This window comes from Tamandua tetradactyla, chromosome 12, assembly GCF_023851605.1.
Source record: "Tamandua tetradactyla isolate mTamTet1 chromosome 12, mTamTet1.pri, whole genome shotgun sequence".
Classification (NCBI taxonomy): Eukaryota; Metazoa; Chordata; class Mammalia; order Pilosa; family Myrmecophagidae; genus Tamandua; species Tamandua tetradactyla.
Window position 1 is genome coordinate 18,135,885 of NC_135338.1, and position 24,178 is coordinate 18,160,062.

The window sequence follows — 24,178 nt, forward strand, 5'->3', positions numbered from 1 at the left end:
CCTTCTGAGACCTCACAGCTGGGCAGGGTTACTCATGCCCCTCTCATCCTCCCAGGAAGGAAAAGGACCTGGTAGTTTGACTGCTATAAAGTAGTTTCTATTCTAGATGGTTCCAGAGTAGATAAGAGGGTCCTAGTTAATAGGGAAATGGTGAAGGTGGGACCGTCTCTTCAGACCCCACTTGCAGACACAGTGTCTTTCCACAATGAGGTGGAGGCCTCCACTTTTCAAGCTGCAGCTTCAGAGTTTCCTATTAAAAAGCTGATATCTCTGCCCCATTCCTGCCAGGTACTGACTTATTATTGTGAATTTTATGGCAACAATGCCCTCTTTGGATGGAAGTGACCATGAAGGATGTGAAATTTTCTATGAAGAAGGAATTCCATGAATAATGAAAAGTGAACATCCAATCTGAATTTTCTGTTCAAACTGCCTGTGTTATAATAAGTGTCACAGTTTTTTGAAAAGTAGACACCTTATAAGCACTGCAGACAAAAATGAATGAATTTCTTTTTTGTTATACAAATTTGGCTCTGGGATGTGTTTGGAAATATCCACTAATTAAATTCAAGTGAGAAACAAAAGGCATTAGCAGGGTGCAATACAAATTGGAGTAGAAAGCACTTGATCCATGAAGGGCAGGTGGCCTGAGGAATGACCAAGTGGAAATCCAGAAGAATGACATAAGATTTTCTCATCAAATGCCACTGAGGGTCTTGCTAATCCTTCTCAGGAAATATCCAAGAGGCTTCCTTCATCCCAGTTATCCAGATAAACCATGTGCCTACTTGGAAAGATTGTTCAAAGGTGGGATAGCAACTCACTTATCATATACAGTTTCTTATCAAGATTTGTTTAAGACTTCCACCTCCCTGGGTACATAAATGTGGCCCAATTCCAGGCACTTTCCTCCTTGAAGACCTCCCTTAAAGCACTCATTGACAGATCCTCAATCCCTAAAATTACCAACCCCTATCTGCCCTGTGGAGTTCCCACCAAGTCCTTTCAGAGTACTGTTCTTCCTGACACTTGCAAACTTAATATTCTTCCATAGAGCAGGTTTCCCGATGGTCTCTGAGAAGGTGACATGATCAATTTATAATAGAAGAAGTTGAAGCTTGACCAGGTACAGGACTTTGCTGCATCTCCCAGGAATATAAAGGAAGATACAATCCTAGAAGATTCTCTTCCGTATGAAGGCTCCATCCTGTTCAGTGAAAACAGCACAGGGAGAAGGGGAGAGGCTGTGAGTGACAGCCTGAGTGGGGAGGTTCTTATCCCACTTCCCCATCAGTCTGTGTCACTATGCCTCACTCCCAGGTGCTCCTACTGTCATGGTAAGTGGCACAGTAATAGGCAACTTCAACTTCAACCTGGATCACACTGATGCTCAGGCTGCCATGTTCCCCACATTGGTGCCAGAGTATTGGTGAAGGATCCTCAAATGCCATTCACTGTCTTTGTAGATGAGCAGCACAGGGACAAGGCCTGACTTTTGCTGGTACCAACTAACATATCTACCACTGACATCTCCTCTCAAGCAGATGATCCTGACTCTCCCAAGGCCACCAACACAGAGGATGACTGTGTCAGCACATAGTTGACCACAGGACCTGCAGAGAGTAGAGGAGAGGAGAGAAGAGGTGGGACTGAGGCCATGAGCTCACTCCAGAGAGATCCACCACTAAGAAGCACTTGTGTGAGCTCAGGGTTTGGGTATTTCCCAGTGGAGGGGCCCATGGCATCTGAGCCTGTGGGCAGGGCCTGGGGAACAGCAACCTTGCAGACAGTGAGGAGTGGGAGAAGGGGTGCCATCCAGACCATGGTGACTACATCTCAAACCTCTGTCTCTTGAATTCCTACCTGGGCAGACTCCCCTAGCTTCTATTATCCTCCAAGGAAAGGGAAGGCCCCAAGGTGTGAATCAGACCAGCACTCATTGGCCAGCCTGGGAAAGCAGCTAGAGTTTGTAGGAAAAGATTAGTCCTCAGAAAAACAGAGTGACCTCCCATTACTTTGCCAGGGCAACTCCACAGATTCCCCCAGATTCCCTTACTCAACCTCACCCCTTCTTGGAGGTCCTGTCAGTCCTCTGACCTGGGAAGGTCAACCTTTTCTCAGCCTTCACTCTGTCCTTGTTCCTTCCTTGATCTGTCTGTGGGGAAATTTGAAGGGTCAGCTTTGTCTCCTGGAATGGAAATTCTCCATAAGGCAAGGTGTCCAGGGATGTGCTTTTGGAATTGTAACCAGATGCAGCATTAAAGGGCATTTGTGACAGTAGACTGCTGTGTTAATTGAGCGTATACTTTAGAAAGAGTTCAAATAACTTAACAATGCTGTTACAAATATTGGTTTTGCACATCAACAGCATCTGCTTAAACCACAATAACAGGAAATCCTGAATATCAGTTAAAAAATAATGTGATAGGGTGGGCCACATGGCTCAGCAGGCAGAGTTCTCTTCTGCCATGCCAGAGACCTGGATTCGATCTGTGTTGCCTGCCCATGCAAAATAATAATAATAATATTAATAATAATAATAAAGATATCTACTAGGGTCTCTTTGAACCCTGCATCCCCATCACTTGATTTGGGGTGTTGAATATTTCCTGCATGAATATTTCCTGATCCAATGAGTAAATGGAATAAGATACAAAGAAGTACATCTGGACAGAAATTCTTTCCCCTTTTTAAAAGGAATTCTGGCTTGGAAAATACCCGCAGATTTGGTTACACTCATATCCCAGGGACCCTCCAGTCCAGGCCCCCTCTTCTCCAGGAAAAGGGGCCTCAGGGCATCAACTCACTAGGAAGGTCAACCACCCCTTACACAAGCCTCTGATGCCACAATTGAGGTGACTGCTGGAACTTTTTTCTTTGATGATTTTCTCTCAAACTAGGTGTGAGGAGTCCTTGAGACTCATCACCAAAAGCAGCCAGATGATGTTCCTTGTGACCATGACAACCCATGAAGTCCCTCTTCAAATTGGGACATCTCTGGGCTGAACCAAACTCTGCATCTAAAGCAGCCTGCTTATGGCCACCATTCAGTCCATCCTCCATGCAGCCCTGTGGGGCACCTGCCCCACTGTGTAGACCAGGAAATTGAGGCACAAGAGAGTGAGGAAACAAAGCATGATGGAATATATTGTCCACTGGCTAATAGAACCCTAGATTCCAGACTCCTAACCAAGACTTTCCCTAGAATAGCATGAACTACAAGATGGTTGAAAGTTGAACAGGGAGAGGGCAGCCATGGTCTCAGAGATCTGGTTTTCCCAGCTATAGTTTTCATTGAACAGGGTCCTGGAAAACCCACTCATAGCTCCAGAAATAACTGGCACAATGCTCTGCCCTGTTTTCTGCAGAGATGACAGATTTCCCACGGCCAAGTGTCCTGTGGGGAGAGGAGAGGAGGGTGTGAGGATGTGAGGTCCATTCCCAGAGACCCCAGCCCTTTAAAATCCACCAGACAGAGGAGGCCAGAATCATACCAGAGTCCTAAGGGGGCTTCACATCTACAGAGTGAGGAGTGAGCAGAGGATCTGGAGTTCCACAGCTTGGTCTTACAGGTTCAAGCCTTAGCCCTATTTACTGTCAGGTGCTGACTTCCCAAGTTGAACTCTAGGGAAGTACTGCCCATCCTCTGCTGCCCACCTGCCTGTCCCAGGGCTGAAGTCCTCAGGGGATGTTTGCTTTGATGTCTGCCCTGCAGCTGGGTGGGGACCTGAGCTTCTAACTGTGTATTTTGACCCGGCTGTCTATGCAGTACTTGGGCTTGGAGCAGAAGGAAGATCCTGGGAATCCATAGAGGGGAGGAGCTTGGGAGAGTGGCCTGGGAGGATGGGGGAGGCTATGGAACTGAAGAGGGAACATAAGATCATGAGACCCAGGGGTGAACACCTGCAAAGGAAGGAAGAACATAGGAGGCCACAGTTGGGGAAGAGGGTGGATGTGAAGGTCTCAGGTCTGCACAATGCTGGTCTTCCCTCCCTCCCTGAACCTGGCTGGAACCATGGGGACAGGGGAGAACTGTGCCATCCATCAAGAATCTGACCCGTAGCCACCTATGGCTGTGTCCTTCACTCTGTCATTATTCACTAAAGGGTAAAATGCGCTCCTGTATGAACAGGTAATTATCCTGCACCTCTTATTCTTGCACATGAAGATACTGATGTGTGGATCCCTCTGTGAAGTCAGTAAATTCCTTTCATTTTCACTGCTTCTCCTGTGGTGTTTATTTGCTGGTTCTGAGCACTGTTCATTTGTGTCCACATGACTTATCCATTAGATCTAGGAAATTCATGCCCAGGGCAATCAGGGTAAATTTCACTGCAGGCTTCCCAAAAAACAATTATCCAGATAATCCAGTTGCTCATCTAAGAAGCCAATTCAGACTAGGGCAAGGAACTTGCTCCACAGATGAATATTTATTGTTCAGGCTTGGTTCAAATTCTTCCCCACACTGCTGCACCAAACTGATGTTGTTACATCACCACCATGGTTTCATTCTAGGCAGATTCAGGGCCTCTGATCCCTGAAGGTCCTGTGGAGACTGGGCCTGTGGGCAGGGCCTCAGCAGTATCACCTGTGATGCTGCAGAGGAGCAGGAGAGGGAGCTAGGCCATGGTGCAATTGCCCTAGGGTCTGCTCCCTGAGGCCCCAAGGATGACCGTATTCCCTGCAGGCTTCTCTTATCCTGGAGATAGGGAGACACTTCATGCAAATCCACTTTCTGCCTTCTTTGGTTCTTGTTAGTTTGTTTCCTGCTGAGCAGAGACAGGCTGGGCTAATAGGGTGTATAAAATGGGCACTATCCCCCATGGAGTATGCACTCAGTTTTCTCAAAACTCTTTCTGCTGTTGAGTGAGAAAGAGCTGACCCTGCCCCGAACAAAGTCACACACACTTCATTCATGACCAGGGCTGCCTCTCTGGATTGACAAAAACCCCATGGGCATCTTAGGTCATTATGTGAATATCCATGGTTTCTGTTAGACTGTGAGGGGGGTGGGACTGGGCAGAGTCTGAATTGGACTTGTTGGGGTCCCTCTGCTCCTATATGAGGGGCCAGAATTCCATAATCAGACACAGGAAACTGTTCATGTCCCTCTGGCCTTCAGAACACCCTGAGTGTCCCTTATGGACCAAGGAATCCATCCAACATCATTCCATAAACAGAAGAGGGACATGTAATTTCAGACCAGAAGACACTAACACCACCTGCCATCAGTCACCTTCCTTGGCTATAAATGTTGATCTTGGTTTCCCTGCCCCCTAAAGCCTGCCTGTCCCTGATGTGAATTTTGGGTCCTTAGGAGCCATAGGGTAAGTCAGAGAGGTGAGTCAGTATGCAGGAAGAGAAACTGACTCCCACTATGGGGCCCCATCACATCCTAGACCTTCTCTTTATCATCATCATTTGCAATCATCTAATTTAAAAACATGTAACCCATTTCCAATTAGATACCTTCATTCTTTTAACAACTTCAGGTGTTTCTCACTGCTGTTGTCAAAAATATTCATTTTCATGTTTTAAAAGGAAAGTTATTAACACACACCTCCACCCTCTCTGGTGCTTTTCCTCCAGACATTGGAGATCTCTCACACTGACAGAGACATGAGACTTCATCTAATGTATTTCATGGTTCCCTACTTACTAATTTAAGATGAAGATGCTGGCTTTGCCTGTATCTTTTCTTTCCCCTGTTATGGGCATGCTACTTATTTCCATTTTCATGAAGGAAAAGGTGAAAATGAAGAGGTGTAGAATTGAAGAAGAAAATAAGAATAGATAATAGTTAATTGCATTCCACTTGGATATTGGAGGTGACATAAGTCTGATTGAGCTTAGTTGTGAGTAAAGAGAAGGGGGTGGTTTAAAAATATGTATTGGCATAACCTATATAATTCTGCTTAGGGTGTTCAAGAATGCACTTACCATCATTTGATGGATTAATGTCAGAGGTAGGAACATGCTGCAGTACTGACAATTCAGTGCTGGACAACCCCACCCAGCGAGAAAGTTTCATAGATCAGCTTACTGATTCCATCAGGCCCTGCCTCAGAGAATAGCTCTGGGTGGAGACCTGAGACTGTATGGTAATACAGTTCCCCATGAGATTCTGAGAAACATCTCAGTTCAGAAGCCACTGAGTTAAAAACTCCATTCCATTTTGCACAGTTAGTACTTGTAAACTCACTTTGATCCAAATCATTAGTTCTTGTGCTTTGCCTCTATTTTTCACTCTCTTTAAGTGACCAGCATGGGGGCATGTGTTGGTTTCTGTTGGTTCCAAAATACTAAACTGCTAACATGGCTCTTTGTAATGTTACAAAGAGCCATATATATGTCACATAATATATAGTAGCTGCTCACTTTAGGTTCAAGCTCCACAGAGCCCTGGGCTGAACGTGACCCTGACTTCACACTAAGAGATGCCTGGGATGGAAAAGGGCTTGGACCTGGGGAATGAATCCTTCCCCAGCCCATCCAGTTTCCATCAAACATCATCTCCAAGAGCATCACAACCCAAGTGTACTTGAAAAAGAAAACCTCTAGAATAGTTTGAAGAAATCCTTGTCACTTCAGCTAAAGCAAATATTTCTACAAAAGGAAAAATGAGCAATTAGATTTTGTAAAAATTAAGAACCATCCCATAGGGCCTTCCCTGGTGTCTGTTGACCACAGTGAGTGAAGTAGCTGCTGTGCTTACTGCTCAGAGGGCATGGGTGTTTGACTTCAGCTCATGCAGAGACAGCACAGGCAGAGCATAGAAACCTGAACACATAGAAAAATGTAAGTCATTGTGAATGTCTCAGAGGTGGGAAAGAATTCTTCTTGGAACTGTGCTTGGGGGGGAATAGTGCAAAGAGTGATCCCTGAGTGTCCTGAGATGCTCTGAAATGTGGAGCACACCAGGAAAATGAAGCAGAAGGGAGTTCAGGCCATGGTCGGTGCTGCTGCAGGAAGCACCACCTCACCCAGAGTTTCACCACAGCCGTACAGCAGCCCTTGGCTTAAGTACAGATGAAAGAACAGACATTGGCAGGTTATGTGACTTTCCAAAAATCATCCACACAGTGATGAGTAGAGTTGATATTCAAAATCAGGGGATTGACCTCAGAGCCTGACCTTCAACCCCTGTTTGCTCCCAACAGCTCAACACCATCCTCCCTTCCCTCATCCCAGGACCCTACAGGACTTCTCACTATTGAAGTGCACCACTTTATCCTGTGTTGCGTCACAAAGAGTACTCCTATCTTCAGTGTTGGATACTGTGTTCTCCAGGAAGGTCCTGAGTCTCTTTTGGGACAAGTTGGAGAACCACCCATTTGCTTCCTCCTTGGCAGGGAACACAAAAGCCTCCATTAACAGTGAAGTTGAGCCAATACAAGTACCTGGGCAGGGACAGGCTCACCCATTCCTGCTCACCATGTCAGGCTTCTCTACCCATGAGTCTGTCCCCAGAACCCATTTCCTCCAGTGTCAAAGCCACCAAGTTGGGAGAGCTTGTTGCACCATGAACAGCTTTTAATTTTCATTTTAATAGGCATAACTGGCAAGAATACTCTCTTACCTAACAACTCAAAAATCTGTATTGGTTTTCCAAACTTAGTAGAATTGATGATAATTATGAATATAATTCACTTGCTAAACACTGGTGGTTTTGTTAATAGAAAGCATAAGTAGACCAATACAGTGATACAGGTGCATAGACAGACAACCCCATGCTCTTACTGTTTGACATTTGGTTAATGAAATAATGAAAGATAAGAGGAGGGTTACATGCCACCCAAATGTGCCCTGTACTCTTCTCCAGCCAAGTGTATGAATGAAAATTGCCCTCCAAAGTATTCAAGGACCATGCATTTAGGGGAGGGTCAGGGGTACTTCTGGGCTTCCAGGTGATGTCCAGGGAGAGCTCGGGGCTCCTCCAGCCTGTAGAGGTGGGTGCAGTCAGGATTCAGACAAGATTAAGAGCACAGCTTGCTATGCATAGCAGTAGGGATGGCAGGAGCTTTGGCCTCAAGTTCACATCCCCTGTGGGGGGCCCTTCCTGTAAATGGGCATCCCTTCCCCAAAATAGGTGAATCTCCTGAGGAGACCAGAAGTTCTGCTAAGACTCCAATCTTTACCTGTTCCCCTGGGTTCATGGTGGGCTTCTATTTAGATTGCCAGGTAGCTTTCAGGCCCTGCAGGACTGATAAGAAATGAGGTTCATGATGGCAACTCAAGGTTCAGAATTATTTGGTGGCCTATGAACAAGTATTTAATTTCTATAAACTCAGTAGAAGAACAAAAGTTGGTTCTCAAGAGAAGAGAAGCTCATCAGTGGAGGATGGCAGTGTTATTTTCCAAAATCATTAAAGTCTGCACTGTAATCTCCCAGAGGGCCCTGTTGGGATAGAGAACACAGGGGTGGTAGGAACAGGTCATACATAAGAAGAAGTAGCAGTGTTACACAAACCAACCTCTGTAGGACACTCCATTAAAGCCTGTGAAGAGTCACCTTTCCCCTTCTTCTGGGGTGTTCTCAGACATCTCCTGGGGGCCATGCAGAGATAAGCAGCATAAAATGGGGGATAACTAATGTCCTGATGAGGATTTGAGTTGGAGCTATATAGGAAGGCCTCACTACAGCAGTGCCCGGTCCTGACTGCAGGGTCCCTGACTTAACCCTGCTGGCCTTCCCAGCCCTCTTCAGAAGCAGCTCCAGGAACCTCCCAGGGAAGCTCAGCCAGACATGGATCCCAAGTATCAGTGAAGTTTCATACCTCATGGGGGCCTCACCTGAAGGTCACATTGCCCTTTATCACCCAGCTGCTGTGTTGGGAGCTCCCCATTACTTCAAAAGGACAAATAATGCATGTGGGTGGCATCCTTAGGTGGAAAGAATATAAAGAAAAGAAATGGAAAGGTCTGAAAGCCAAATTCAGGATCTTGTTTCCTTGGGAGAGAGAGATGGATGTGTTTGGGGGTGGGGAGAAACTTTATTGGTAGATGCAGGAATGGGAGGAGGTGTTTCCATTTATAAAAGTTGTATGAATTAGAAATATTCATTTCACTCACTTTTCTAATGATGCAATCCCATTTCACAATAGTAGAAAACCATTCAAAAGGGCAATCATACCTGAATTTTCATTCTTTCCTAAATCACATAGAAAACACAGAACTGGAGAAAGTTTCCATTAGACATGATGAGCACAAGTGAATGAGCTTCTCTGTGCCCCAGATGTAGTGGGAACAAATCGACAGAAACCTGAAAAGAAAACTAGGAGAGAAAAGTATATGGACAAGTGCAGATCAAAGACATTCCTTGCTGACCTGATGACACTGAGGTTGAGGCCCAAGCCCTCCCCCGGCCCTCTAGCCTGTCCAGGGCTTGTCTAAAGAGCAGGTGGAAGGAAGCGAGACATACTTCAATGTTGGTTCCTCAGGAGGCTCAAAGAATGACACAGGAGTGCAGCTTTGCCCTCTCCTGGAGAGAGCTCTGGAGTGGAGCCTTTGTTTTGATTTGTACTTTTTCATGGGAAGTGATGGTCCTCTTAGGATTTCAAAGGCCCTTCATCCAGAATTCACCCATCAGTCCCATGGTTACAAAAGAAGGGACAACAATAGTAATAATGAGAGTTCAACATTGAAGAATAGATAAAAAGTGTGGGAGATCCGTAAAAAGGAAATGTGGGGGCGGGCCGCGGTGGCTCAGCGGGCAAAGTGCTTGCCTGCCATGCCGGAGGACCTCGGTTCGATTCCCGGCCCCAGCCCATGTAAAAACAAACAAACAAACAAACAAAATACAATAAAACAAGAAAATGTTTAAAGATGTTTCCCTTTCTTCCTCCCTTCCTTCCTTCCTTCTCTCTCTGTCTTTCCTTCCCTTCCTCCCTCTCTCTAAAGTAAAAAAAAAAAAAAAAAGGAAATGTGGGTTATAAAAGAAAATGAACAAGTAACGCGTGCCACAGTGTGGAGATGTCCTGAAAACACTATCCTAAGCAAGAGAACAGAAACACAAGGGTACCTATGCTGTATTTAAACACTTATAGGAAAGTTCAGGAGAGGCACATCCACAGAGACAGAAAAAGGATAACTTACATCACCAGGTGCTGGGGCAGGTGATGTGGGATGGCTAGGACGTGTGGAGTCTCTTTTTCAGTGTTGAAAATGTCCTGCCCTCAGACACTGGGCATGGTGGGTGCACTTGTGGATGTGTAAAGCCACTCAGGTATAGCTTTAAAAAGGTGGTTTCTTTAAAAAGGGGAAATTTATCTTTTTGAATTAACTACAAAATAATTATTAATGGTAATCTGTCATAAAATATACAATGAAATCACAGGCCATGAAAAAATGAAAAATATGCATAGATTTATAAGCAAATGAATATAGTTAGAGATGAAAGAGACAGAGAGAATGATAAGGCAAGTGGGAACTTGCTAAAAAAATTATAAAACTGTCGAAGCAATGTGACTGTGTGATTGTGAACATCTTGTGTCTGATGCTCCTTTTATCTACCTTATCAACAGATGAGTAAAACATATGGAATAAAAATAAATAATGAGGGGAACAAATGTTAAAATAAATTTGGAGAGAAATGCTGGTGATCAGTGAGGGGGAGGGATGGGGGTATGGTATATATGATTTTTTTTCTGTTCTTTTTATTTCTTTTTCTCAATAGATGGAAATGTTCCAAGAAATTATCATGATGATGAATATGCAACTATGTGATGATATTGTGAATTACTGATTATATATGTAGAACAGAATGATCAAAAGTTATGAATATTTGCATTTGTTCGGTGGCTTTTGGTATTTAAAAAAATTAATAAAAAAAAACTCTGTGAAGGATAGACAGGAGTTTTTTATATCATGTTAGCAATTTTTAAGCAATTTGTAATTATTCCAAAGAAGAATGGTAATTAAAGAAACAAAATGAATGAGAGGTTGAGGTTCCCCTGAGGGGAATGAGTGCACTCAGGGCAGGTTTTGGTCTCACTTCCTCATGAACTTGGACCACTATGGAGAGTGCTGCTGCTTGTATATGACACTCAGTGATAAACAAACTTCATCCTCAGGCTGGCGCCTGGCAATGCTCAGGGAGGCCGTGTTCCCAGACTTGGAGTCAGAGAAATGACCAGGGACCCCAGAGGGCCAAGTACTGACACCATAAATGAGTTTGGGGGCTGTGCCTGGGCACAGTTGGAACCAGGACACAACATCATAATACCTATTGCTGCTTTCAGCACAGGAGATGGTGAATGTCTGTCCTGGAGTTCCGGACACTGAGGGAGGCTGAGTCAGAACATACTGAGCCCAGGATGCTGCAAAGGAAAAGAAGGACAGTGTGTCCAAGACCAGGTTCCAGATGGGCCAAGAGAGGAGTAGAGGAAGGAGTCCCCCATTGTCCCATAAGTGTGTCTCCCCTGTGTAGTGAGCCAGGAGTGTGAGGAAGAGAAGAGCCCAGGCCATGGGGGTACCCAGAGCTCTGCCCACTGAGACCCACAGGTGGGCATGGCAGCCTTGGGGACTTTATCCTCAAGCAGCCTATATTGCAGAAGGAAGGGAACTCATGTAAATCTGCTCCTGGAGCCTTGACATTCTTCATTACACCTTCAGGCTGCTTAACTCCCCCTCTGTCCACAGGAACTAGGATGTGGCTGAGAGATGAGTTCCCCACCAAAATCTCTCTCAGGCTAAGTCACCAGGGACAGTCCAATGGACCTATGTCACTGAACCTCAACCTCTCCCCAGCCCCTCAAAGATCTGGTGAGTCCACAGGCCTCTGCCCAGCTCCATCCTGTGTGAACCCGGGGAGTGTGGGGGGTCCCCAATGCCCAGATGATAGCTCCCTGCTGAGCCAATCACCAGCACCCACAGCTGCCACCAGAGAATCAGGGAATTACCCCAGGTGCAGCTGCCAGCCCCAGCCCCTGAGGGCTCACTGCAGCCCAGCTCTGTAGGTGGACAAACTTCCAGACCCTTCCTTCTGCAGATAAAGTGAGTTTACAAGTATGAATGAGACAGAAGTCACCAAGGAGCAGATTCTAGTGCTGTGCTCATGGCCTCCCAGACTACAAAGTCCATCAGAGATGTTTGCAAAGAGTGTCAAATGCACACAGGAAATGAATATTATAACTACTTTTTATTACCTATGAATTAAATTTTTAATTAATTTTGAAAATTCAATAAACATCATTAAATAGTTATGTGATTTCTTATATGTGTTATTCTGTACTTGATTGTTTTCATCAGAACTATCATCACAAAAACATGGCCAAAGATTTCTTAGAATTATTTTTTTCTATGCCTACTCTTCTTTCATTCTTCTCAAATTCTGGGGGTCAAAACCAAGCTCTGCAAGTGACCCTTGGCCCCTCCCTGTCCTCAATCCCACATCTACTCCAAAAAGCAAGTTCTGATACCTCAGCTTCCAAGGTTTCCTCAATCTGTCCACCACCAACCAGGGGAAAGACTAGCCCTCCCATGGTGGCCAGCCCAAGGGGTCCCAGGGCGTCCTACTGTGTCATCCCTGAAGCATCCACCCAGTGACTGCAGGGAACATGTCATCTCCAGGTCCTGTAACAAACAGACATACAAACTGTGATGTTGCCTTGCAGTCCCTGCCCCTGGCTCTCCCATTCCACCTTCCCAGCCTCCCCTCCATCTGCCCCTGTTTCCCCTTGGCCCAGCCCCTGCCCCACTTTCCCTCTTTGGGAGCCTACCACATGGCCAGTTCTGCTCCCACAATGCCCCCTGGTGGACAGCATCATCTCAGGGACACTAGACAAAGGATGGGCCCTGTGGGAGGTGGGAGACAGGACAGGGGACTGGGGTTTGGAATGGGTCCCTCTGAGCCCCACCACAGAACTGTTCACACTTTGAATGTGAGTGGGACCTGCAATCTCTTTCTTTAATGCAATATTATTGAGATATAGTCACATACCATGTAATCACCCAAAATGTACAATCAACAGTTCACAGTGTCATATAGCTGTACATTCATCATCACAAACATTCATTTTCTTTCTAACCAACAAAACATGGCAGAGACAACAGAACTTCTCTCTGTTGATTAGCTTACACTATATGTGAAAGGTAAAGGATTAGCATTCCCAGAATTGTGTTACATTTCATAAGACTTTCCTAGCAAATTGCAGGTAGCTGTTTTCTTCTGGCTCTGATAATGCACATGCCCCTATGGTGGGTCTACAGGTTTGGGAGCTGCAGGCAGCTTCCAAACAAAGGGACACTGTCTACCCACATTTCACAAAAAGCCATGGACCCTGTCACACAGCAGCAAGGAAATGCTAAAGAGCTTGGAAGCAGATTCTTCCCCAGTTGAGCCCCAATGAGAATTCCACCAGACAACACCTTGACTTAAACTTGGGGTTTGGGAAAGGTCCAGGAAAGGCAGCACCTGAGGGGAAGCCCTAGGAATGCATGCTCTGGAGAGAGGAAAGTCTAAATGAATCCCACTGGAATTGTTTCTGCTTGCAGGTTTGTAAAAGGGGCTAAGAGGAGAAAGCAGGTGTCATCCCACTGGCCTGAGGCTCCCTGTCCAGGGCTCTCCTCAGTATGGCCTCCTTCCCTGCACAGAAGAGGATGCTGGGTCTGTCCTCTGCACTTGTGACATCTGCACATCCTGAGATCCTTGGCTCTGATCTCAGTTCCTTCCAGAGAAAATGTTTCCTCATCTCAACAAGACATTTAATCTACATGGTTTACTGGGAAATGGTGAGGGATCAAACTACTAAATAGGAATACTGGGTACCTCAGTGAATGAGGGAGGCCATGTGAACCTGACCCTCTAGGGAACCAAGGAAGGGTATGGAGTGAGGGAGTGGAAGTGATTTGGGGACCTTCTTCAGTGTCGCTACTTGCCTCCATGGTCCACTCTTCCAGATGTGAAGACCTGCCTCCTGCGCAATGCCAGCAGGAGATATGCAGACACCTCATGAGCTGTTCACAGGGAGGATGATTGCTCACAGGAGCAATTTCTTCATAGAGACATGGAAATTTGCTTTCTGTTTTCAAAGTATTAGAAGATATCCATTACTATTAAAGACTTATGTGTCTCACAATGATTGTTTTAAATTGGGTTCCTGGAAGCGGCAGACTTTCCAAGCACTGGGAACAATAATGAAGTGGCAGATCAATGACCAGTTCATTTGCCATCAGGCTTGGGAGTGGGCCTCGCTTTGGTGAAGGAGATGGAACCTATAGTTTTGGGCCCTACCTAGAGAGGGTCCAGGGTCCAGGTAACCCCATCACCAGGACCCTGGTTCTCTGCTTTGTCCTAAAGGAAACCATTCTACAGGAGCCAAGTTTCTCTATGTTTGTGTTTCTTCTTTTTTTAAATTCATTTTTTCTTTAATAATGCAACAGTGATTCAGAATATGAAAAGAATATTCAAACTTGTTTCCTTTACAGGAGATACTAACATGATCACCTCACACAAGTATGATCAAAGGCAATGTGACTGGATTCCAAAGAGCAAGGGCAGTAAAACAGGGCTTCAAGGTTCACAGACTGAAGAGATTATTTAAGGAAAGACTCTGAGAAGTAGGAGGAAGCTGAAAAAACTAGAAAAATAAGGGTCACTCAGAGGAGAGTGTGTGGTTGCTGGGTCAGGAGGATTTTGATGTTGATTCGGTGTTGTGAGTATTTGTCATCTGGAGAGAACAGACCAAGGTGGGAGGAGCAGGTCTGTTGTCCCATAGGTTCAAGCTTCTTCAGCCAGTAGACCCAGACTCCCTGTTCACTGAGGTTATAGAGGAGAAACATGACCACACTTCAGCCAGAGACTACAATTTCATCAGCAATCAAGTCAGCAGCTTTGTCTGTCCTAGCTCCATGTTTCTTGATGCTCTTTGCCTTTATGTGCTGCTAACATCACGACTGATATTTAAAATTTATTATGGAAAATTCATGTCAAAAATAAAATAGTAAAAACAATTAATGGACACCTTTTTACCATGGAGAAAGAGAAAATACGTACTTTACACTACTGATTGGTTTAGTGTGAAATCCTCAGGAAGCCAAAGTAATGAATTGAGAGAGTGTGAAGGTACTGGTTCTTCCTCCTATCCTGGGACCCCCCAGCTGCCTGAGGGCTTGCTAAGACCCCCCAACCAGGAACAATGAAAGTAGGAGGAAATCTCAGCAAACCTTTCCCCTACTGAGAAAGCCATTCTCTTTATTTTTTTGAGCTTCCCTTCTAGACATAGAGATCACAAACTCTTAGGTGTCAGGAGCTCATCACGGTTCCAATATTTGTAAAAATCTCAGAGTATTTCTTCATGGAAGCAATATCTATCAATATTTACCCCATTAATTAAAGTGGAAAAAGTAATATGTAAATTTTTAAGTTACTTTATAAGTAACAATGCTTAAGCCTTATATTTAAATACAAGTAGCATATTTTTCTGAAAGTAGTTATGGTTTCCAAAATTAAGAAATATCAGCATGAAGTGTGGTATGTTTAGATTTTTCACCCTCTTTAATGTAAGGTTAATGCAGTCAGTTGGATTCCCAGGTCTCCTTCTGCTTTCACTGAGTTACACGATGTGCATTTGACTGAAGAAGATGAGGAAAATGAGATTCATGCCGACATGTCCCTGTGGCTTTCTCACTGGAGGACAGAGCAGCCATTTGGAGTGACATATCCTAGGAAGGAAGTGAGGGAAGGTGTCAGAGGTGGTTTCAAGAGAGTGGTCAGCAATAAGAGGTGAGGTCTAGTCCAGGACAGCAGGAGGATGGCAAAGAAATGGTCCCCATTTCAGATGATAAGTATGGAAGGATGGGGGAGGGGAATGCAGAAAGAACACAAGTCTCCTAATTCTCATGGTTTCTTCAGAAAATTTGTAGCAACTTTTTACAACATGGAAAATGGATTTAAACTGGGAAAATTTTTGTTTTCTGGACTGTGGAGTTTCAACACTTCGTTTGCCCCAGTGATTCACCCTCTTACATAAATTCCTATAAGAACGTAAGTGGAACTTGAGATCTGCTTTTCATTTTGTTTTTTTTTTTTCTCCTCCTGCAGTGTTTTATTTCAGGGAGAAACAGAGCTGCCTGGGCAGCATTTCAAGAGAGAGAGAGAGGGCCAAGATGGTGGCTTAGCGAGGTGTGGGATTTAGTTTGTCCTCCAGAACAGCTAGTAAATAGCCAGGAACAGTACAGAACAACCTTTGGGGCCACGTCTGTGACCAGACACACAGCACACCCCTGTCAGGACAAGCTGGACTGGCTGCAAGCTGCCCCCAGAACTGTGAATTCCCCAAGCCATGGTGGCCAGTGTCCATCCCCCACAGGCTGCATCCCAGAGGGGAAAAGAAAGAGACATTACCCACAGCAGGGGCTGAGCACAACTAAGCTTCAATTGTGGAATTAATTCACAAATTCTGACTACTAAAAATAGGCCCCCAGCTCAGCTGAACCTGGTCAAAGAAGAGGTTGCTGATTTTTGTCCCAGAGCTCAGGGCGCAGGACTGATGGAAAAAGAGAAAAGAGAAGAAGAAACAGGCATTTTGGATCAGATGGCACATACTACTTGAAAGGGTCTGGGCTCTGAAGGAAAGGAAGTGGCACATAGGATCTGAAGGTACACAAGCAACATACCAACTTATGCTCTTGGATGGCAAACATGAGGAGTGGCGGTCCTGCTCTGAGAAGGATTTTTCTCTTTTTTTCTGTGTGTAGCTGTGTTTCTACAAAGGCTGGAATGCCTTTGGATACAGCTGTCAGGCTTCTCAGGTTGCAACTGCCCCAGGCATGGGTAGAAAAAAGCTTGTTGGAGATCTTATCTGGAGCCTGTGCCTTCCACGGGAGAGTGGTGGGGCCCAGCTCAGATGGATTCTCTCCCTCAAGGAATTCAGACCCCAGGGTTTGGAAATGAAGCAATTAAAGCCAGTTAACTACCTCTCCTCTGTCTCCACCACACCCCCAGCAGGGACAGCCTGCTGAGGTTAGAGGTATTGCATCAGGATGTGCTGGTGGGACCTGTAGGCAGACAAACACCACATACTGGGCAGGATAGGAAAAACACAGAGTCTAGACACTTCACAGGAAAGTTTTTCAACTTGCTGAGTCTCACCCTCAGGGAAAATTGATGCAGGTGGCTCTTTCCTCCTGAAAGGAGGCCAGTTTGGTCTGGGAAAATCTGGCTGGGGTCTATAATATCTAAGTAGACCTTCCAAAGGGTGGGGGGGGAGGCCCCATACAGGTGGGTAAGAAACAAGAAAACAGGAACTGAAAAATTCTGCTCTGTTAAACAAAACCAAGCTAGTGGTCTGGAATAAGCTGAACTGAATGTCAAAGAACCAATAGACAGCAAAGTCATCCAGTAAGAAAATCTTAGGTAAAAGAAGTGAAAACAATCTCCAGAATAAACTAATTAAGGTAATTAAATGCCTAGACCCCAGCAAAAAATACTAATCACACTAGGAAAATTGAAGATATGGCCCAGTCAAAGGAACAAACCAACAATTCGAATGAGATACAGGAGCTAAAACAATTAATCCAGAATATACAAACAGACATGGGAAACCTCATCAAAAACCAAATCAATGAATTGAAGGAGGATAAAAAGAAGGCAGGGAATGAACAAAAAGAAGAAATTGAAACTTTGAAAAAACAAATCACAGAACTTATGGAAATGAAAGGCACAGTAGAAGAGATGAAAAAACTATGGAAACCTACAATGCCAGATTTCAAGAGGCAGAAGGTAGGATTAGTGAACTGGAGAATGGAACATCTGAAATCCAACAAGCAAAAGAAAATACAGGGATGGAAAAATATGAGCAGGACTCAGTGAATTCAATTACAACATAAAGCATATTACAACATACAACATGAATATACGTGTTGTGGGTGTCCCAGAAGGAGAAGACAAGGGAAAAGGAGGAGAAAAACCAATGGAGGAAATTATCACTGAATATTTCCTAACTCTTATGAAAGACTTAAAATTACAGATCCAAGAAATGCAGCATACCCAAAAGAGAATAGATCCAAGCAGATGTACTCCAAGACACTTACTAATCAAAATGTCAGATGTCAAAGAGAAAAAGAGAATCTTGAAAGCAGAAAGAGAAAAAATGTCCATCACATACAAGGGAAGTCCAATAAGACTATGAGTAGATTTCTCAGCAGAAGCCATGGAGGTAAGAAGACAGTGGGATGATATATTTAAATTACTAAAAGAGAAAAACTGCCAACCAAGAATTTTATATCCAGCAAACTTGTCCTTCAATAAGAGAGACAAATTAAAACATATTCAGACAAAAAAAATCACTGAGAGAATTTGTGACCAAGAGAGTGGCTCTGCAAGAAATACTAAAAAGGGAGCACTAGAGGCAGATATGAAAAGAAAGGACAGAGAGGTGTGGAGAAGAGTGTAGAAATGAAGACTATCAGTAAAGGTAACAAGAGGAAAAATTAGATCTGACCATATAAAATCCAAAAGGCAGAATGATAGAAGAAAGTACTATTCATACAGTAATAACACTAAATATTAGTGGATTAAACTCCCCAATCAAAAGACATAGACTGACAGAATGGATTAAAGAACAGTACCCATCAATATGCTGTCTGCAGGAAGCACATCTTAGACTCAAGGATAGACATCAGGTGAAAGTGAAAGGTTGGTAAAAGATATTTCATGCAAATAGCAATCAGAAAAGAGCAGGAGTAGCTATATTAATATTCAACAAATTAGGCTTCAAATGTAAAACAGTTAAAAGAGACAAAGAAGAATACTATGTATTAATAAAAGGAACAATTCAACAAGAAGACATAACAATTATTAATATGTATGCACCAAGCCAGAATGCTCCAAAATATGAGGCAAACACTGAAAATACTGAAAAGAGAAATAGACACATACCATGATAGTTGGAGATTTTAATTCCACACTCTTATCAATGGGCAGAACATCTAGACAGAAGATCAATAAAGAAACAAAGAATTTGAATACTACAGTAAATGAGCTAGACTTAAGAGACATTTATAAACATTACACCCCACAACAGCAGGATACACCTTTTTCTCAAGTGCTCATGGATCATTCTCAATGATAGATCATATGCTGGATCACAAGGCAATTCCTAATAAATATAAAAAAAATTGAAGCAATACAAAATACTTTCCAGATCATAAAGGAATGAAGCTGGAAATCAATAATAGGAAGAGTGCCAGAAAATTCACAAATATGTGGAAGCTCAACAAAACATTCTTAAACAACCAGTGGGTCAAGGAAGAAATTGCAAGAGAAATCAGTAAATATCTCAAGGCAAATGAAAACGAAAACTCCACGTATCAAAATTTATGGGATGCAGCAAAGGCAGTGCTAAGAGGGAAATTTATTGCCTCAAATGCTATATCAAAAAAGAAGAAAGGGCAAAAATCAAGGAACTAACTGTCCACTTGGACGAACTAGAGAAAAAACAACAAACTAACCTCAAAGCAAACAAAAGGAAAAAATATTGGTATTTCGAGCAGAAATAAATGAAATTGAGAACATGAAAACAATTGAGAAAATCAACACCAGAAGTTAGTTCTATGAGAAAAATAAATAAGATTGATGGGCCCTTAGTGAGATTGACAAAAAGGAGAGAGGATGCAAATAAATAAAATCAGAAATAGAAGAGGAGACATAATCCCTGACCCCACAGAAATAAAGTAAACCATGAGAGGATACTATGAACAACTTTATGCTAATAAATTTGACAATGTAGATGAAATGGACAACTTCCTAGAAAGGCATGAATAACCAACATTGACTTGAGAAGAAATAGATAACCTCAACCAACCAATCACAAGTAAAGAAATTGAATCAGTCATTAAGAAGATCCCCCAAAAAAGGAAAATCCAGGACCAAATGACTTCAAATGTGAATTCTACCAAACATTCCAGAAAGAATTAGTACTAATCCTGCTCAAACTCTTCAAAAAAATTGAAGAGGAGGAAAAGCTACCTAACTCATATTACAAAACCAACATCACCTGTTGGTTGTGGTTATGACTCTAAGGAATGTTAGAATAAAATGAAAGAGATGGGATCAGGGATCTGAAGATCAGTGATAATAGACAACAGACAACTTTATTCTTAACCTGATCCTGCTGTGGAGGACATGCCAACTTCCCTAGCATTGACACCATTTGGAGCTCTACCTCCCCAGAATTTGGTGTGAACCCTGTTCTGGACCAGTCTTCCCAAAACCAGCTGAAGCTCATCATTACTGTTGAGGCTGTGGTGAACAATACAAAGTACACAGCCACATGGAAGCTGCAGCAGGTAGAGAAGGGACTGCTGGACTTGAAAAAGGTGGTAGTGACACCTGATGTTGCCACCAGGGAAAACAGAGACGTCTAAGATTCTAAAGATCACTTTCTGGATGATTTTTTTTGAAAAAGGGACAGGACACCAAGTCCCCCACCTGGATTTTGAGTAGCTGCTTTTCAACTATCCTCTCTTGATTATATTTCATTGGGCAAAATGGATGCTCCCAGTTGCCTGGTGCATTCAGCTGTGCCACCATCCACCAGCACCTGAAAGAGCATGTGCCTCATGGCAACATGACCTGCAGCAACATCATTCTGCATGGCACTACAATTGGCTGTATGCAGTGGAATTGGCTGGTGGCTGCACTGGCCACAGGTATGTCCTTGTTCTTGTATGATGGCCCCTCCGTGGTCCCCACAACCAATGTGTTCTGGGAATCGATTGATGGATTGGCATCACCATTCTGGGGAGTAGGGCCAACTGGCTGTCCATGCTGGAAGAGAATTACATGAAACCAGTGGAAACCAACAGTCTCCAGTCATTTCTCATGATTCTGTTCACTGGCTTGCTGCAGAAAACCCAAATCTACAGTACATTGTTCTAGTTTGCTAACTGCCAGAATGCAATATACCAGAAATGGAATGGCTTTTAAAAAGGGGAATTTAATGAGTTGCTAGTTTACAGTTCTAAGGCTGAGAAAATGTCCCAATTAAAACTAGTCTATAGAAATGTCCAATCAAAGGCATCCAGGGAAAGATACCTTGGTTCAAGAAGGCCAATGAAGTTCAGGGTTTCTCTCTCATATGAGAAGGCACATGGTGAATGAAGTCATCGTTTCTCCCTTGGCTGGAAGGGCATATAGTGAGCCCAGCATCAACTGCTAGCTTTCTCTCCTGGCTTCCTGTTTCATTAAGTTCCCCAGGATGCATTTTCTTTCTTTATCTCCAAAGCATTGGCTGATGGACTCTCTGCTTCGTGATGCTGCAGCATTCTCTGCTCTCTCAAAATCTCCTCCATTCTTCAAAATGTTTCCTCTTTTATAGGACTCCAGAAACTTATCAAGACCCACCCAAATGGGTGGAGACATGCCATCACCTAATCCAGCTTAACAACCACTCTTGACTAAATCACATCATGCAGGGAGATGACCTGATTATAGTTTCAAACATGCAGTATTTAATAGGGAATGAGATTCTGATTAAAACATGACTTTTCTAGGGGACATACATCCTTTCAAACCAGCACATACATCTTAGTTAGATCAAGAGCAGCATCTTCCTGGGCTCCCTCTCAGGTGGCACTGACCTCACCTCACACTTCATAAGTCAGAATTCTTCTGTTCCTGAGTACAAAGGAGAGATCCAGGTATGGAGTGAGGGCATGGTGGTGTAAGCCTGGAACAAGGAAGGAAAGGTACTCTGGGGACACAGGAATAAGTGGGTGTGCACCAAGCTGATTCCCTGCCAGCCCACACACTTCTGGAATGGCAAGAATTTGAAAAAGTACAGAACAGCATACTTCACCAATTTCTCTTGTGTCTGGGTGCACAGTGATTACTACAGGATCAACCCCAAGACTGAGGGCCATCATATTTGGCTCCAGTGACAGCACACACTAAACCCCAATTAAGTGTGATTTAACAGCTTGGAAATCTATAACATTGTGGAAACCTTCAAGGAAGTGATGGACAGCCTGTGTGGGCTGCAGTGAAGCTAGGATAGGAGGAGCACATTGTCCTCTTCCTGAAGGTGGCTGCTGGGTACACATTCAGCCCTGTACAGGTGAAGAGCATTTGTGAAATCATCCACATTGGCCTGGTGATGCACCACCTCCTCAATCACTTCCTAGAAGAACATGAGAGTGAGTGGCATCTCCTTGATGGAGAGATTGTGCTACATCTGGGAACTCAGGAGCTCCTGAGAATGAAACCTGAGGTGAAAGATAGAAGTCAAACTCTGCTACTCTGCTAAGGTTTCAGAGCTTGGGAAATGGTCCTTAAAGGCTCGACCAGGAGCAGGGGGCATTTTGAATTCAAAGCAGCAGGATAACTGTGTCTTCTGGTCACATATTTGTGACCTCTGTTCTACTTGTCATTCCCCACCTAGCATGGACTGGGACTACTTTTGCTTCTGGACATGCAATGATTCTTTGGTCATTGAGAAAGCAAGAAGAAAAGGAGTTCATTTCATTGACTAATGAAGATAGACAACGTTTAGAGCATCAGACTTTCTGGGTTTAGTTGCACAAGTGACAGTAGAAGACAGCAGCTAATGTGATGTTAGTCCCAGGCATCTGATGGGTCAGATAGAGGCATGGAGGGCAGTTGCTATTCTTCCCAGAGATGGGAGCTCTTGGGGGCATGGGTGATGCACTCAGCTTTTCTGCAGTGATAGCCACTCTCGCTAGGCCCAGGGGGCTGGCTAGAACTCCTGAAGGAGGTCCCTACTGTAACGGCTCTGTCTGGGGGCCCTGGGTACAAACCACCATGATAACCCATAACATTTCCAAACTCTGCATACAGGAGATGCTAATCACAGGATCTGGGGCCTGATCAGCTGCTTCCTGGGCTGGAGTTACTTTTTACTAATTTTGGGACTCCCTGCTTCTGGTGGTCTGTGTGCCCACACCTTACACCCTCAGTTTGGCAAAGCTCTGAGGGGGTGTGAAAGGACAGGACACACCTCAGTTCCATGGGCTTAGCATGAGCCACCTACAGGGGTTCACAGGGGATCTGAGAGGTATCAACTGTGGGAAAGTCACCTCAGCTGGACCTACCTTCCCCCTTTCCTGTAGCAGGCTCAGAGTTCCACAGCAATTGTGGGTCACCCATCCACTCTGCTTGTCCTAAGGCCCTAATTCTCATATGTCTGACTCCCTCCCTAATATTACAACTGAAGAGGTAGGCATCAGCAAGTGAGCCAGGTCAGCCCTGTGCTTAGACTTCTCCCAGGACCTGCTTCTTCAGGCAACACTTCACGCTTTCATACCTTGTTCTGGGGGACAGGGCACCTCAGCCAGCCCTGGGCACAGGTGATGTGAGAGTAGGAGACATCTATGCTCTGACCTTAACATGCAACGTCTGTGTTCTCAGGAACTGTCCTTCTCTTGTAGCCTCCCCAAACCTTTGACCCCAGGAGAATCATACCAAAGGCAGAGGGGCTTTCTGCCAAGAGGGAAAATCCAGTTCCACAGGGCTTTATTTACCCCATATGGGAATTTAGGGGCAGTACTTGTAGTTGTCATGATAAGAGGTTATTTTCTGTTTGTGTTTTTGTTGTTTAGGCTTTTTTTTTCCTTCCCTGATTATTCAGAAACATTGGATGAGAAGATAGGGTAAGCCATCAGGAGCTAGAAACTATATCCATGTATAGTCAGTGCATATGGAAGCTATTTTAATAAGAGAAGAAGGACATAGTCAGAGAGAAGGCCAGGGTTTTGTCCCAATATACTATCTGCCTAAGTCACTGTGAGCAGCACTGTTGTCCACAATCACATAGGAATAGTCAGCTTGGTCCTCAGGCTGCAGCCCCATGATATGCAAATACACTGCCTTGCTTAATGTATCTTTGGATACAGAGACTCAACTGGGGGCCCCAGGACCCTGCTGATTGTCTGAGCCTAAGTTGTGGTCCAGGAAGAACCAGGGATTTACAGCCAGGCTTCTGCTCATTCCAGTATATGTTGTAGTCACCTACACTGACATCTCTGCCCAGAGTTCACATGAGTCTGACTGTTCCCTGAGATGCAGAGAGGGAGGGTAGCTGAGTCAGCACTTGCTGGGGAACGGAACCTGCACACACAGACATGCATGGGAGCTTGGACATATTTTGTCAGGATTTTCTCCTAGATGTCACATGATTTGATCTTATTGCTAAAAGATTTTTTCTGTCTGGACTTTCTT

At 44.2% G+C, this 24,178-nt stretch overlaps 3 pseudogenes; 2 read left to right on the forward strand and 1 right to left on the reverse strand.

Moving 5' to 3' along the window:
• Window positions 1–14,598: 14,598 nt before the first annotated feature.
• Window positions 14,599–14,781, reverse strand: LOC143651246 (H/ACA ribonucleoprotein complex subunit 3 pseudogene; annotated as a pseudogene).
• Window positions 14,782–15,608: 827 nt separating this feature from the next.
• LOC143651344 (acetoacetyl-CoA synthetase pseudogene) lies at window positions 15,609–20,881 on the forward strand (annotated as a pseudogene).
• Window positions 20,882–21,099: 218 nt separating this feature from the next.
• Window positions 21,100–22,247, forward strand: LOC143651345 (acetoacetyl-CoA synthetase pseudogene; annotated as a pseudogene).
• The last annotated feature ends 1,931 nt before the right edge of the window (window positions 22,248–24,178 follow it).